Raw genomic sequence first — 14,343 nt, forward strand, 5'->3', positions numbered from 1 at the left:
GAATTTTGCAATCTGGTGGCGAAGTTTTTAATTTGGTTAACGTAAATATAAGGATTGATTGTCAATTTTGTTGCTTGCATGGACTGATGGAGGGAAGTGAACCTCGTGCAAATGGTACATGAACTGCTTTGCAGTTCACTTCATTTGCACGAGGTTCACTTCCCTTCATCAGTCCATGCAAGCAACAAAATTGACAATCAATCCTTAAATATAAATATTTAATAACAACACATGGTCAAAGTACCTATTGGTGAAATGAAAGGATTTCGCAATGTTCCAGTTACCTGTTCAGAAAAAAGATCTTCATTATTACCAGCTACGTACATTATTGTATGAAAACAAAAACATGATGCATGGAAGGGTCATATCCGCACCTTCATGGAATGATTTTACGCAGATGATCATGATATGCGTAAAGTGAATTTCAATTTCTAAAAGGCGTCATGCACCTGTATTATCGTTGGTTTGCCGCTGTGTGTAATTTTGAAATACAGTGTACCTTATGTTTTTATTGTCCGCCAATGAGAGAAGATAGATGTTAACACGACGAATATTGGAACAGTGGCACCATAGACAAACATATCGGGGAACTTAACTTTAAAAGCAAGGCTATTTATTCGATATGGCCATTTTGCCTCCCTTCTCAGTATAATGAACAGGAATGTATTTCATTTTCTGAGAATTTTGATTTATAGCCTCTAACACGTTAATGCCGTATACAATATAGGATAAACCTAAAAACACTCAATGTCTCCACTTCCTTTAATGTGAATAATAATATATTCAACAAATATGACAATTGAACTAACACGTACACAGGGGTCTTTTTTCTTGGTATATATCAAGTGCAAATATACTAGCCTTCTTTATATACTATGTCATATGTCCGTTTATATAAAGTGTAGCCCAATTACCATTATCTATAAGAACTGAATGCTAATTTACATGTAGTTATATCGAAATGGTGACTTGAGTATACAGTTTGATGCTGAATTCGTTTTTCAATGGTAGGATATATGTACTGATGATATTGCTAAAAGCACAGAAGCAGATGGATGATACAAAGGAAGTACCCATTTCCTGCGACATCAAAACTAGTGTTAGATATCACAATGTCATGTAAATCAGATAAAGAGATTGCAGATGCCCGCCAATCACACCCAGAGCATGTGTTGCCCCTAATGACCTTGTTGTAATAGCAACTGTATGACCTCTCGGTTATGCGAGTGGCAGACCGAAATTGCATTGTAGTCCTAGGCCATACAATTCCAGATTCCTGACTCTATCATTCATATACAGATCCAATTCACCATCGTGAGGTTGATAGTCGTAGACCATAACTCGTCGTTTGTTTCTTTGTTCGATAATCTGAAGCAGAGGAGAAAATGTAAAAAACAACATGAACATGATTATTACATTGTTATTCATATAGTATTTATAGCATTTCTTACTCAATCTATATTTGTTTTGTCACCTAATTAAGTACATCGATTAGCTCTATAAAGATATATATATTTCATTTTAAGCTCATTTTTCCGAAGAAAATCTAGATAATTTTGTAAACATAATGCAAACGGAAAGTACTGCGTTACAATCATTTAATATGGGAATTATACTACACATAATTGAAGTCCCTAAAGTATAGGTATAATCTAAAAGGAGGTGTTTGCCATTGTTGAATGTCAACTATTGAACGTTTGTTATGCAGTGTTAAAATGGAACATAGGATAGTAAAACCAACCAGAGCTGTAAATGAAACTGTAACAAAACAAAGCCAAAATATGAACAATTATAGATTTGTATGAAAACAATGAGGCTTTCCTGCAGATTAAACATCTTCTGTTTTACCGACGATACCGACTACTCAACTCGCCAACACATCTTCAAAATGAAGCCAAAATGGTGACAATGGGACAACGATTGAGGGAATATCAACGAACATCAAACACGTCTGATTTGATAAAGCAAAAGCCAAATGAGACAATAAAACTTTCTTTGGTTTTCATCAACCTTCTTCTATCGAAACTCGGCGTAATTCCGTCAGCAGCCGATATCTGTCTCGGAAATCGGGGGAAACGTTCTTGAAATATCGAATCAACTGAGACATGCATGAACAGCGGTAGTGGAAGCAGGAATGGTACTATCTAGAGTTTGGGAAAATGAAATCTAAGGAAGTCAATGCTGGTGACAACCCATGTAATGTACTGTATATCATTAACCAGGAATAGCTTATCGTCTTCACGGCTTATTACATATTTTATTGATTGTAGCGTTTTTAATGGCAATCACTGTATTGTGACCAATATCTGTATTGTAAACAACTTTTCACTGTATACACAGGGTTAGGGTACGTCTAACACAAACTTTACAAAGCCTGCTGCACAACATGTTTACCAACCTAACGTCGATTGTTTCTTAGAAATGATAGTCTCTATTCATGCTAAACATGATGATTCCCAAGTATCTACTAAATATAGTGTGTCAAAATATCTCCAGCTGAGAGCACTGTAGTATCGCGAGAGCAGTGAACTATAAAGGTCAAAATATCATTAGCGTTTATATATATCGCAAAGTCAAATCTGGTCAAACCAATGATAATACTTTGCGCTTAAGACAATTGTGAGGAAAACGGCTATTTTGTGCAATGTATGTAGATACAAATGAACTAATAATTGTGACTCATAAAACATCCGTTTTTCGCATGTTTTGATAAAATTTACAGACAAAGTACATGTCAACAGCAAGGCCCAAGGTTTGTATTGATACATACCAAAAGTTGAGTAAGTTACTTGTGTTAAATTGCACCGTAGTAGGTATGTATCGGCTTGTAAAATGTCACTGATTTTAATGGATTTGCTGTTAGGGTTCGGGTCAAGGTATCCCTTAACACACTAATCGGTTATTAGTCAATAATAGCTACATGAAACAAAATCTAACTAGGATTCCGAGAATTTGACATATACACAGTTTTGTTATCCAGGTCTAATTCCATTATTGCTTTCATACTAATATATCGCTATTCATTAGGAATGTCATTTCAATATGGAATTACACGTTATACTATAAAGTGTGTTCTCCATCACACGAGGATAAAACAAAGGGGTTGATACTTCACCTTATTCCGCCTTTCCACTCTATTAGGGTCCTCTTGTGGAGAACAACAGCCACAACATATCATCTGTAATACTAAAAAATATCATGAAAACGGTAAGTAATACTCAATTTTACGAAGCAATTCATTTTACGTCTATAGACACTTATTAGAATAACGGCATGGCTATTTTTTCGCAATACATGTATATGATATGCGAAAAATAGACGTAATAGAGCATTTGTTTGACCACATTTTAATAGCATAAACATTGATTCCGGATTTTTATCTTAAAATGCAAAAGGCGGTTGTGAACTATATCACACAAATATGGCATGTAGGAACGTTATTTCAAACACAAATGCTCAAATTAGATACTATTAAGACTATTAACTAAATGAATGTTTTCAAGAAAAATACTGTAAATATTTTTTTTCGCGAATACTTTATTTCGCAAACTTACCTATTGAGACATATTCGCGTATATATGGTGAGCTATTGGAGCCACGGACTATACTAGATTCCTGTATAGGTTGTGCAATTTCGTCCTTTCGCCCCGAGAAATCGAAAAGACGAAAATTGAGGTTAGTTAATTTTCGTCTCTGAGTGGCGAAAAGTCGAAAATTAAGGTTTGTTAATTTTCATCTTTACAGGGCGAAAAGTCGAAAGGACGAGAATTAAGATATTTGATTTTCGTCCTTTCGGGGCGAAAAGTCAAAAGGACGAAATGACAAAAATGAGCCACCGTACGATAGCTTCGTCGCCATTAGAAGGTCTTATATTTGTACAAATAATCGCGAAGGAATTCGTGATTTACTCTCCAGGAGCATTGACGCGAAAACGAGGCTAAAGCGAAAATATGAGGGATTTACTCTCCAGGAGCATTAACGTGAAAACGAGGCTAAAGCGAAAATATAAGGGATTTACTTTCCAGGAGCATTAACGCGAAAACGAGGCTAAAGCGAAAATATCAGGGAGTTTTGTTTTGTTTTGCTCAGAAATATGCATAATTTGCCACAAACTCAGTGATAGAACTATTTTTACGAAAAACAATCCTCACAAATCTTAATATTGTCTAACGAGAGCATGATTGAAATGCCTTCTTATATATGTCATACTTGTGTAATATCACTCCGAATCGCCTTTTGCATTTCAAGGTCAAAGGAGAATCAATGATTTAACGGGGTCTGTAAAATATCACGTATTTGCTATTTAGATGACCCTTATGATAAAGCATTTATGTAGCGATAACAGACTAGACAATTTCTCTGTTTGGCTTCAGTATTATTGACGGTCGATTCTAATATTTAAAATCTAAACTTTTACATATAAATGTTTCATGTTGACATTTTCAATTTGCAACTTACTTTATAGATTTCAAATATTCTATATTTGATAGTATCAAAATAACACCATTGTATATTTTTTATTCAAATAATAGCCGTTAATTATTTCATTGAATGAATAAGCATAGAATGATGAAAATCTAGTCATCCGGGTTACATTTTTGAGTCGTTTAGTGTAGTAGATAGCCTATAGGGTACTGTACAGAAATAATGATATTTTTGTTTTGTTTAATTTTGTGTGTGTCAGTCATACTATAATGTTATTGGATAACGCATAGTATGTTTATAAACACACAAATATGTACATAGCCAAAAATAATTATTTTGATCGTTCCACGAAGTGGTAAACTTTATCAGCTTTTTAAAAATGTAATGTATATGTATTAGAAAGTGTATAGTTTATTTAACTGAGGTAGTCGCCGGACAGTAACATTAGGGGAACAACACGTTGTCCCAGACTATTAGACGATAACACACTATATGAGTATATAGTCCAGGGTTGTGGACTCTGTACTAACGGGTGAACGGTCTATCGGAAGGTCACATGTGAAAATATATAACGACCTTATCTTTTTACCTAGGTACAAATATCATCATTATATCATTATACACAGACACATATACACCTGGTCCGATTGTAAACGATATTATACACTTCGGGGTCTGTAATCATTTATCACACGAAGACCTCAGATATACGGTAGTAGTAAAGGAATTCCCTTTCTAGATAGTTATGCTGTCAATAGCATATTTACATACGGATATAAGTCGTACTTGTGATGGAAATTTCAAAATGAATATTCACGAAAAAGTTCACTATAAAATATATTTGAAAAGATGCAACTAGTATCAGGCTTTTATTGATTTACCCATTTTTTGAAATATGATATGATATATATAGTTCCTGTAAATCTCACCGTTTTACTATAGGGATCTCAATGCTATAAGTATATAACTCCACAATACTGTCGATTTATCTTATCTTACGTATATAACTATATATGTATAGAACATATTGCGATATACCTTGATTACCAAAATACAATTTAAGTAGTGTTTAAAACAATAGGTTGTGACGTAGACTTACCTGTATAACAAGGCAGATAGTTCTTCATCTCGGACGTGTGTGTTTATACCCGATGCGTATCAAAGACTGACCTCGGCTACCGCCGAGAACGTGATATAGGTATCTATGTTTATTCATGTATACTTAACACAATATTTATATGCATACACATTTCCACTGACATCAAAACAGAGCTGCTATTGAAATCTCCGTTTTATTACATATTCTATGTATTATACATGCGTGTCAACCGATTGGATCAATACATGTGACTTATAATTACTGGTCTTATTTTATTACATTGGCATTACTTATGAATTATGCAAAATTTAAAATGAACATTGTTTCGTATGTTTTGGTTTCATTCAGAGATTATGCAACATTATGAAGACTGTAACTCGATCCTGTTCTAAACATCACTTTACTTGAATAATGTTTGATATCGATTAAAATGTCTATATGGAAGGAAACATGCCCTAATTTATATAAGCTTCATTTGATTTACGCTATTTCAAAGAAATCATGAATTCGGATAATCCACTGGCGGGAAAAAGAAACGCAAGTTCGTTTTTTAACATAACATTTAGACACGTGGTCTTAACTCAATCAGAATTCACACTGAGTTAACTCCGTCCATGTAAAAAATATTCTTCTGTAAAATATCAGTCAACCGTGACCTCGCTCGACAATGCATGGTTTCAGCTGATTATTCAAGAAAGCGTCCATCCGGGGTACGCTTGCACCATGTGTGCTGGTAAATCATTATAAATCGAACATTGGAACAATACAGATCAGTTACACAACACATTCTGGGTGACCGTCCCAGGAGCGGACGCCCTTGCATTACGTCGCGACGTAAAGAAAGATGCATACGTCTCTCGCACCTCCGTAACCGATTACAGACGACGACGTAGACGGCACGTCAAGATGTCGGCACTCATGGTCGGCCAGTATGTCCAAGATCAGTTAGAAATCGGTTACGGGAGTTTCATTTAAGGCCAAGACGTCCCTATATTGATCCACCACTTACACAGAGGCGACGTCAACGTCGAATACAGTGACGACTTGTACATGCACCTAGTCGGTTTGGTTTGGCCCATTGGAGACGCGTGTTGTTCACTGACGATTCACGCTTTACATGTCAGATTGACGACAACATGTTTATCGTGGTGAGCGATATTCTGATGCTTACGTAACGGAAAGCGACAGATTTGGGAGAGAATTTGTAATGGTATGAGCAGAGATATCTCAAGGCGTCGCAACACCTTTCTTGGATATCGATGGTAATCTAACGGCAGCAAGATATTGGGATCAGGTCTTGAGGCCACACTTTCTTCCTCTTGTAACCCTGGTAAATACTAGCCGCAATATACCGCTCGACTAGAGAGATCTTCTCTTTAGCTCGATCGGTTGAGCGTAAGACTATAGTAAGCCATAGGTCCCGGGTTCGATCCCTAGCGGAGGTAGTGATTTAAATTTAATTAATCATGCGCTCTGTTACATTGGCGCCCAACGTGGGGACTCGGGAATGATACTCATCGCTGCTTGCGAAAGCATCGCTGTTACCCCTGGAAACTCGAGGACGAGTTCTTTCCTGGAGGGGGAGTATGTAACCCTGGTAAATACTAGCCGCAATATACCGCTCGGCTAGAGAGATCTTCTCTTTAGCTCGATCGGTTGAGCGTAAGACTAGTAAGCCATAGGTCCCGGGTTCGATCCCTAGCATAGGCAGTGATTTAAATTTAATTAATCATGCGCTCTGTTACACTCTTATCCATCAGCGTAACCTTACGTTTCAACAGTACAACGCGATGCCCCATGTTGCTTGGGCTTGTCGTGACTTTCTGGCTCAAAACAACATTTCAGTTCTTGATTGGCCACCACACAGGCCAGATATGTCCCAAATCGAGCATTTGTGAGGCGAGCTGGACGGGAGGGTTAGGAAGGGCGTCAACGTACCATATACCGTCGCTCAACTCACGCAGGCTCTTATTCAAGAGTGGAATACTATTCGTGAATGTTTAGGAGAGCAAGAGCAGCGACTGGAACCAGGAATGGGCACACATTCTACTGATTTGGGTCAGGAAACGGCGTAGTTTACCCTCGTTTTAACGGTATTGACACAAACACCGTTTGTGTTAAAAAAATAAATTGAAAAAAAAATCATTAAAATATATTCAGTAACCAGGAAATAATCGAGAAGCCCACACCATGAGCACCAAAGAATCATGTAAAATAATAACTATTAAAAATAAAATTTGCCGCTAGTATATGAACAAATAAACATATTTGGTCTAGTAAGTAATAACGACGGTATGGTCCAATATACAGCAAACATATGGTTGCTGGATTCGCATTACAAGAAATAGATAATTGACCATGTAGTAATAACGACAGTACAGACAAGTTAATTGTCGGATTGTCGAGGCAATCTACCCCTTTATCAAGACACAAATAAATTACAAACGATCACATACAGACATAGAACATGGAATAGTTACAAAGGTTTAGTAGAAAACAATACCGTAATGCTTTTGTTAATGAACCCCATGTTGATCATTAATTCGCCGAAGGCATATTGTAATAATTAGAAAACAGGTGATATGACAGTAGTCGAATAAAAGGTTTAAACAATAACAGCGCATGTTGAAGCGACGTGATGACAGCAAATGTTATTGTTTTTGTTTATTTCCGCAGTTGGTTCATTTCGTCCCACAGAACTCGGCCCAGCCTTCGGACAGCGGGTAGTATTGACAATATCGGGTATAAAATACCATATTACTGATTAAAATAGTATGTTTTAAGGTAAATTGAATGAAAAAGCGGACACAACAGACTATTTAGCATACAACTTAGCTGTATGATTGGTTTGATAATTTCAGTTTCACTCATGTCGACTACTACGGGAAAAAACAACATCAGGTTTCGATAGATGCAGGTTATCACCATCCTACTTGGAAATATTAAGTTCCGTATATGTCGAGACGTAACACAGTAACATCCCCCGGACCAAGGAAAATGATGTCATTTTCAATCCCGACTGTATCAAGATGGGAACTATTTGTTATAGTGATATTAACTCCTCTGTTAGATGATGTAACTCTTTGTTATAGTGATATTAACTCCTCTGTTTAGATGATGTAACTATTTTTTATAGTGATATTAACTCCTCTGTTTAGATGATGTAACTATTAGTTACAGTGATATTAACTCCTCTGTTTAGATGATGTAACTATTTGTTATAGTGATATTAACTCCTCTGTTTAGATGATGTAACTATTAGTTACAGTGATATTAACTCCTCTGTTTAGATGATGTAACTATTTGTTATAGTGATATTAACTCCTCTGTTTAGATGACGTAACTATTTGTTATAGTGATATTAACTCCTCTGTTTAGATGACGTAACTATTTGTTATACAAGCGTAGTGATATTAACTCCTCTGTTTAGATGATGTAACTATTTGTTATAGTGATATTAACTCCTCTGTTTAGATGATGTAACTATTTGTTATAGTGATATTAACTCCTCTGTTTAGATGACGTAACTATTTGTTATAGTGATATTAACTCCTCTGTTTAGATGATGTAACTATTTGTTATAGTGATATTAACTCCTCTGTTTAGATGATGTATTTATTTGTTATAGTGATATTAACTCCTCTGTTTAGATAATTTAACTATTTGTTATAGTGATATTAACTCCTCTGTTTAGATGATGTAACTATTTGTTATAGTAATATTAACTCCTCTGTTTAGATGATGTAACTATTTGTTATAGTGATATTAACTCCTCTGTTTAGATGATGTAACTATTTGTTATAGTGATATTAACTCCTCTGTTTGGACGATGTAACTATTTGTTATAGTAATATTAACTCCTGTGTTTAGATGACGTAACTATTTGTTATAGTGATATTAACTCCTCTGTTTGGACGATGTAACTATTTGTTATAGTGATATTAACTCCTCTGTTTAGATGATGTAACTATTTGTTACAGTGATATTAACTCCTCTGTTTAGATGATGTAACTATTTGTTACAGTGATATTAACTCCTCTGTTTAGACGATGTAACTATTTGTTATAGTGATATTAACTCCTCTGTTTAGATGATGTAACTATTTGTTACAGTAATATTAACTCCTCTGTTTAGATGACGTAACTATTTGTTATAGTGATATTAACTCCTCTGTTTAGATGATGTAACTATTTGTTATAGTGATATTAACTCCTCTGTTTAGATGATGTAACTATTTGCTGTTTAGTAGTGGGGTGTACTCTTTTCAGAAACCGCTTCGCGGTTTATTCAGAGTACACCCCTGTTTTTTGTGTTATTGCTCAATAACGTAAAAAAAATATTACAGTTAACCCTTAAATAATCTTTAAATATTTGTGTTTATGTAAATTGTCCAGATGTTGCAGTATGTAATAGTATTGTTACATAATGTTGAGTGTTTTAATTGATGTCGCCGGCCTGTCGACGTTCGTCACTTCAGGTATTTTTCTCTGCAACTGAAGACAATATGGTCATTTGTTTAGAGGCAATAGTTGTTTGACTGTTCATTTTCAATATCATTATATATGTGACTACGAGTACCTATGTAAAATGAATGTCACGCATGAATAAAATCATATTTGAATTCAAATTTTTTTTTCATAATTATTTAACAAAACAGACATTGCTTGCTAGAGTCAAACAATTTGCACCTGGCTGCTGTTAGTTGACCGCGTTTTGTAATAAAATCGGTTTACTGCAATATAACACATGGACAACTACAACCACTTTGGGTCAAACAATACCATGTTAACATGGGATATGTCTTTATACAAGTTACATACGTTTTACCGTTCATATAGCTGATGATATTGGGTATAGTCACAGAAACGTCACGCATATAAGCCCAAAACTATTTTCACAAGAATTTATAACAGCTGCTTTGATACTTAATGTGTCACGTGTGATTTTTATTAGTCAGTTATTGACACTATAGTGTTGATATTTTATAAAATCACGAATATTCATGAAGCAACAGCATTCTCCCGCATACAGACAATAATTCAGTTTGATGAAAGCTCGTTTTATGATCCATGGAGGATATATGAAAAGGGAAACTGATACAAAGGGAAAGTCAGTACCTAACATCAGCTGGACTAGTGACCTAAACAAGGATTACACAACGAGAGGTTGTTGGATATAGATATTACACAACGAGAGATTGTTGGATATAGATATTACACAACGAGAGATTGTTGGATATAGATATTACACAACGGGAAGTTGTTGGATATAGAGATTACACAACGGGAAGTTGTTGGATATAGAGATTACACAACGGGAGGTTGTTGGATATAGAGATTACACAACGAGAGGTTGTTGGATATAGAGATTACACAACGAGAGGTTGTTGGATATAGAGATTACACAACGAGAGGTTGTTGGATATAGGTATTACACAACGAGAGTTTGTTGGATATAGAGATTACACAACGAGAGATTGTTGGATATAGAGATTACACAACGAGAGGTTGTTGGATATAGGTATTACACAACGAGAGGTTGTTGATATAGAGATTACACAACGAGAGATTGTTGGATATAGATATTACACAACGAGAGGTTGTTGGATATAGGTATTACACAACGAGAGGTTGTTGATATAGAGATTACACAACGAGAGATTGTTGGATATAGATATTACACAACGAGAGATTGTTGGATATAGATATTACACAACGGGAAGTTGTTGGATATAGAGATTACACAACGGGAAGTTGTTGGATATAGAGATTACACAACGGGAGGTTGTTGGATATAGAGATTACACAACGAGAGGTTGTTGGATATAGAGATTACACAACGAGAGGTTGTTGGATATAGAGATTACACAACGAGTGTTGTTGTATATAGAGATTACACAACGAGAGTGTGTTGGATATAGAGATTACACAACGAGATGTTGTTGGATATAGATATTACACAACGAGTGTTGTTGTATATCGAGATTACACAACGAGAGTTTGTTGGATATAGAGATTACACAACGAGATGTTGTTGGATATAGATATTACACAACGAGAGGTTGTTGGATATAGGTATTACACAACGAAAGGTTGTTGATATAGAGATTACACAACGAGAGATTGTTGGATATAGATATTACACAACGAGAAGTTGTTGGATATAGAGATTACACAACGAGAGGTTGTTGGATATAGATATTATACAACGAGAGGATGTTGGATATAGAGATTACACAACGAGAGGTTGTTGGTTATAGATATTATACAACGAGAGGATGTTGGATATAGAGATTACACAACGAGTGTTGTTGTATATAGAGATTACACAACGAGAGTGTGTTGGATATAGAGATTACACAACGAGATGTTGTTGGATATAGATATTACACAACGAGTGTTGTTGTATATCGAGATTACACAACGAGAGTTTGTTGGATATAGAGATTACACAACGAGATGTTGTTGGATATAGATATTACAAAACGAGAGATTGTTGGATATAGAGATTACACAACGAGAGTTTGTTGGATATAGGTATTACACAACGAGAGGTTGTTGGATATAAAGATTTGACAACGAGAGGCTTTTGGATATTTGTTAAATAAAACAACGACTCGTATGACTTGTTTCTATCACAATACTTGTGTAAGTCGGAAACGGCGGGACTGTGACTTGGTTTGAATTCTGTTGACATATTCATGTAAAGCGTAGTGATATTGTCATCTTTTATAAGTCACTAAATGATGTCTAAAAGATAAATATTTTATCATTTTCAAATTCTTTTAGGCAGGAGTAACTATATAAGAATTATATGGCAGTAAGATATCTTCCAAAAAATAATTTTGTGGTTCTTTACTTCATATGGGCATTGGTATATGTGGCGCGGTACCATCTGCTTCCAACCAAAAACTAGTCGCTGTCATTTTTAAAGATAAAGATCCTTGGTCTAGTGCGTTTCATTTAATGTCTATTATAAATAGTAGTCTGTAATTCACGACATGTACACGAAAGTATATGTCGAGGGCGATTACTTATGAAAAGGTATTTTGGGGCAAAGCTCAAACTAGACTGAAAGGTCCAATACCACTAACAGTGTGTCGACAATTTATTCAACACTCAGGAAATTTACACAATAATCCCAGAGTGCAATAACACAACGCATTGTCCTGTAAATAATTGGGTAAACATTGCCAAAAGGTCAAAAGGCCAAAATCATTGTTACTATAAAAAGAAATCTGTTTCTGTGTTATAACTCTCGTAATCACTTTTTGCCAGGCGACACATCCACCTCTGTGGAATCCTTGTTTATTACCAAATGTCGTCATCATGGTGCGTGTCCTCAGTGCCCTTTATTTTATCATGAAATAAATAGCACGTTATGCTGGCATTAAAATGAAGTAGTAACTCTTTCTCAAAGTGCTCTACTATATCAACCATAGTATCTTCATCGGCCAATAAGTTGTTGATTAAACTTATTATTTCGTTCCAATAATATGCAAGGTTCTGTTTAGTTTACGTCTAAATCCACTTTGTTTAATTTATTGTGCAATTGGACAACATTCGTTAAAACTATGAAACTTTTTTTTATACTCATACAATGTAATAGTATTTAAAGGTATTTGCAGCATTTACAAATCTATTCCTGTTAGCTTGCAGTTTTTATTTCTTGTCGTTTTGTGTTCAGACCTTGACCCTGGTCCCCCAGACCCTGATATTGAATTCCCTCAAAGATGAGGCTTCTTTCTTTGTGTTTTTGCTTCTTAGTTATTTGTGTACGATTTCAACTACATTTTCTTCATCACATTTCCTTTCAATTTTCGCACCAAACGGAGAAATGTCATCGTTAGGTCTCTTTCATAATTTCATGGCACCTCTCTTCATTTTTACGATCTGTAATGATATCCCATTCCCCATGTCCTTTGTAGCCGTCACAGAACTAACTGGGTCTGAATTATGCAGACATTTGTATTCCTATTCCGTATTATTAAGGCATGTTTTATGGAGAAATCGTTGTTGCGCCTCTGACATTCCAGTACTGTTGATTGGGGGTCGGTGAATACCTTGGTAAATCTGATACATTTCCGTGATTCGTTTCCAATGTCTTCCTCATCGGTTACCCTCACAGCTGTGAACGGTGATGTAGTTTGATAATAAGATCATTGAGTTGTACCTACAACCACCTCTGAGGTCTTATTACGTCTCTCCCGTTCTTTTTTCTGTTCGACGATGGTCGTTCTCCTATCGTGTTTATATCTACTGGCCATTGTTAACCAATAAGGCCGAGTGTAAATACCTTAACACATTTCTGGTAAGAAAAAGATAATACACTTTGAATTGTTAGATTTTATATCGTTTCAGAAGCTAATATATCTTCCTATACCTCCGTTTCTATATCATGATTTTGTTAATGTCGGATAAGTTCCATTCTGAGTTTCCAACCATTTGGACCCTATACATATTAAACAATCATTGAAGGACAGCTATTTGATATAATTTAATCAGTACTGTATGAGTCACAAAGCCGCAAAGTAAAGATATAAACATTACATATACTACTGTATATATCACAAATCTAGAGTGTTATATGGTAACATCCAAACATTACACATATTACTGTATATGTCACAAATCTAGAGTGTTATATGGTAACATCCAAACATTACACATATTACTGTATATGTCACAAAACTGGGACGTGTTATATGAGGACATCCAAACATTACACATATTACTGTATATGTCACAAAACTGGGACGTGTTATATGGTAACATCCAAACATTACACATATTACTGTATATGTCACAAAACTGGGACGT

The sequence above is a fragment of the Pecten maximus genome, chromosome 14 (assembly GCF_902652985.1).
Source record: "Pecten maximus chromosome 14, xPecMax1.1, whole genome shotgun sequence".
Taxonomy (NCBI): domain Eukaryota; kingdom Metazoa; phylum Mollusca; class Bivalvia; order Pectinida; family Pectinidae; genus Pecten; species Pecten maximus.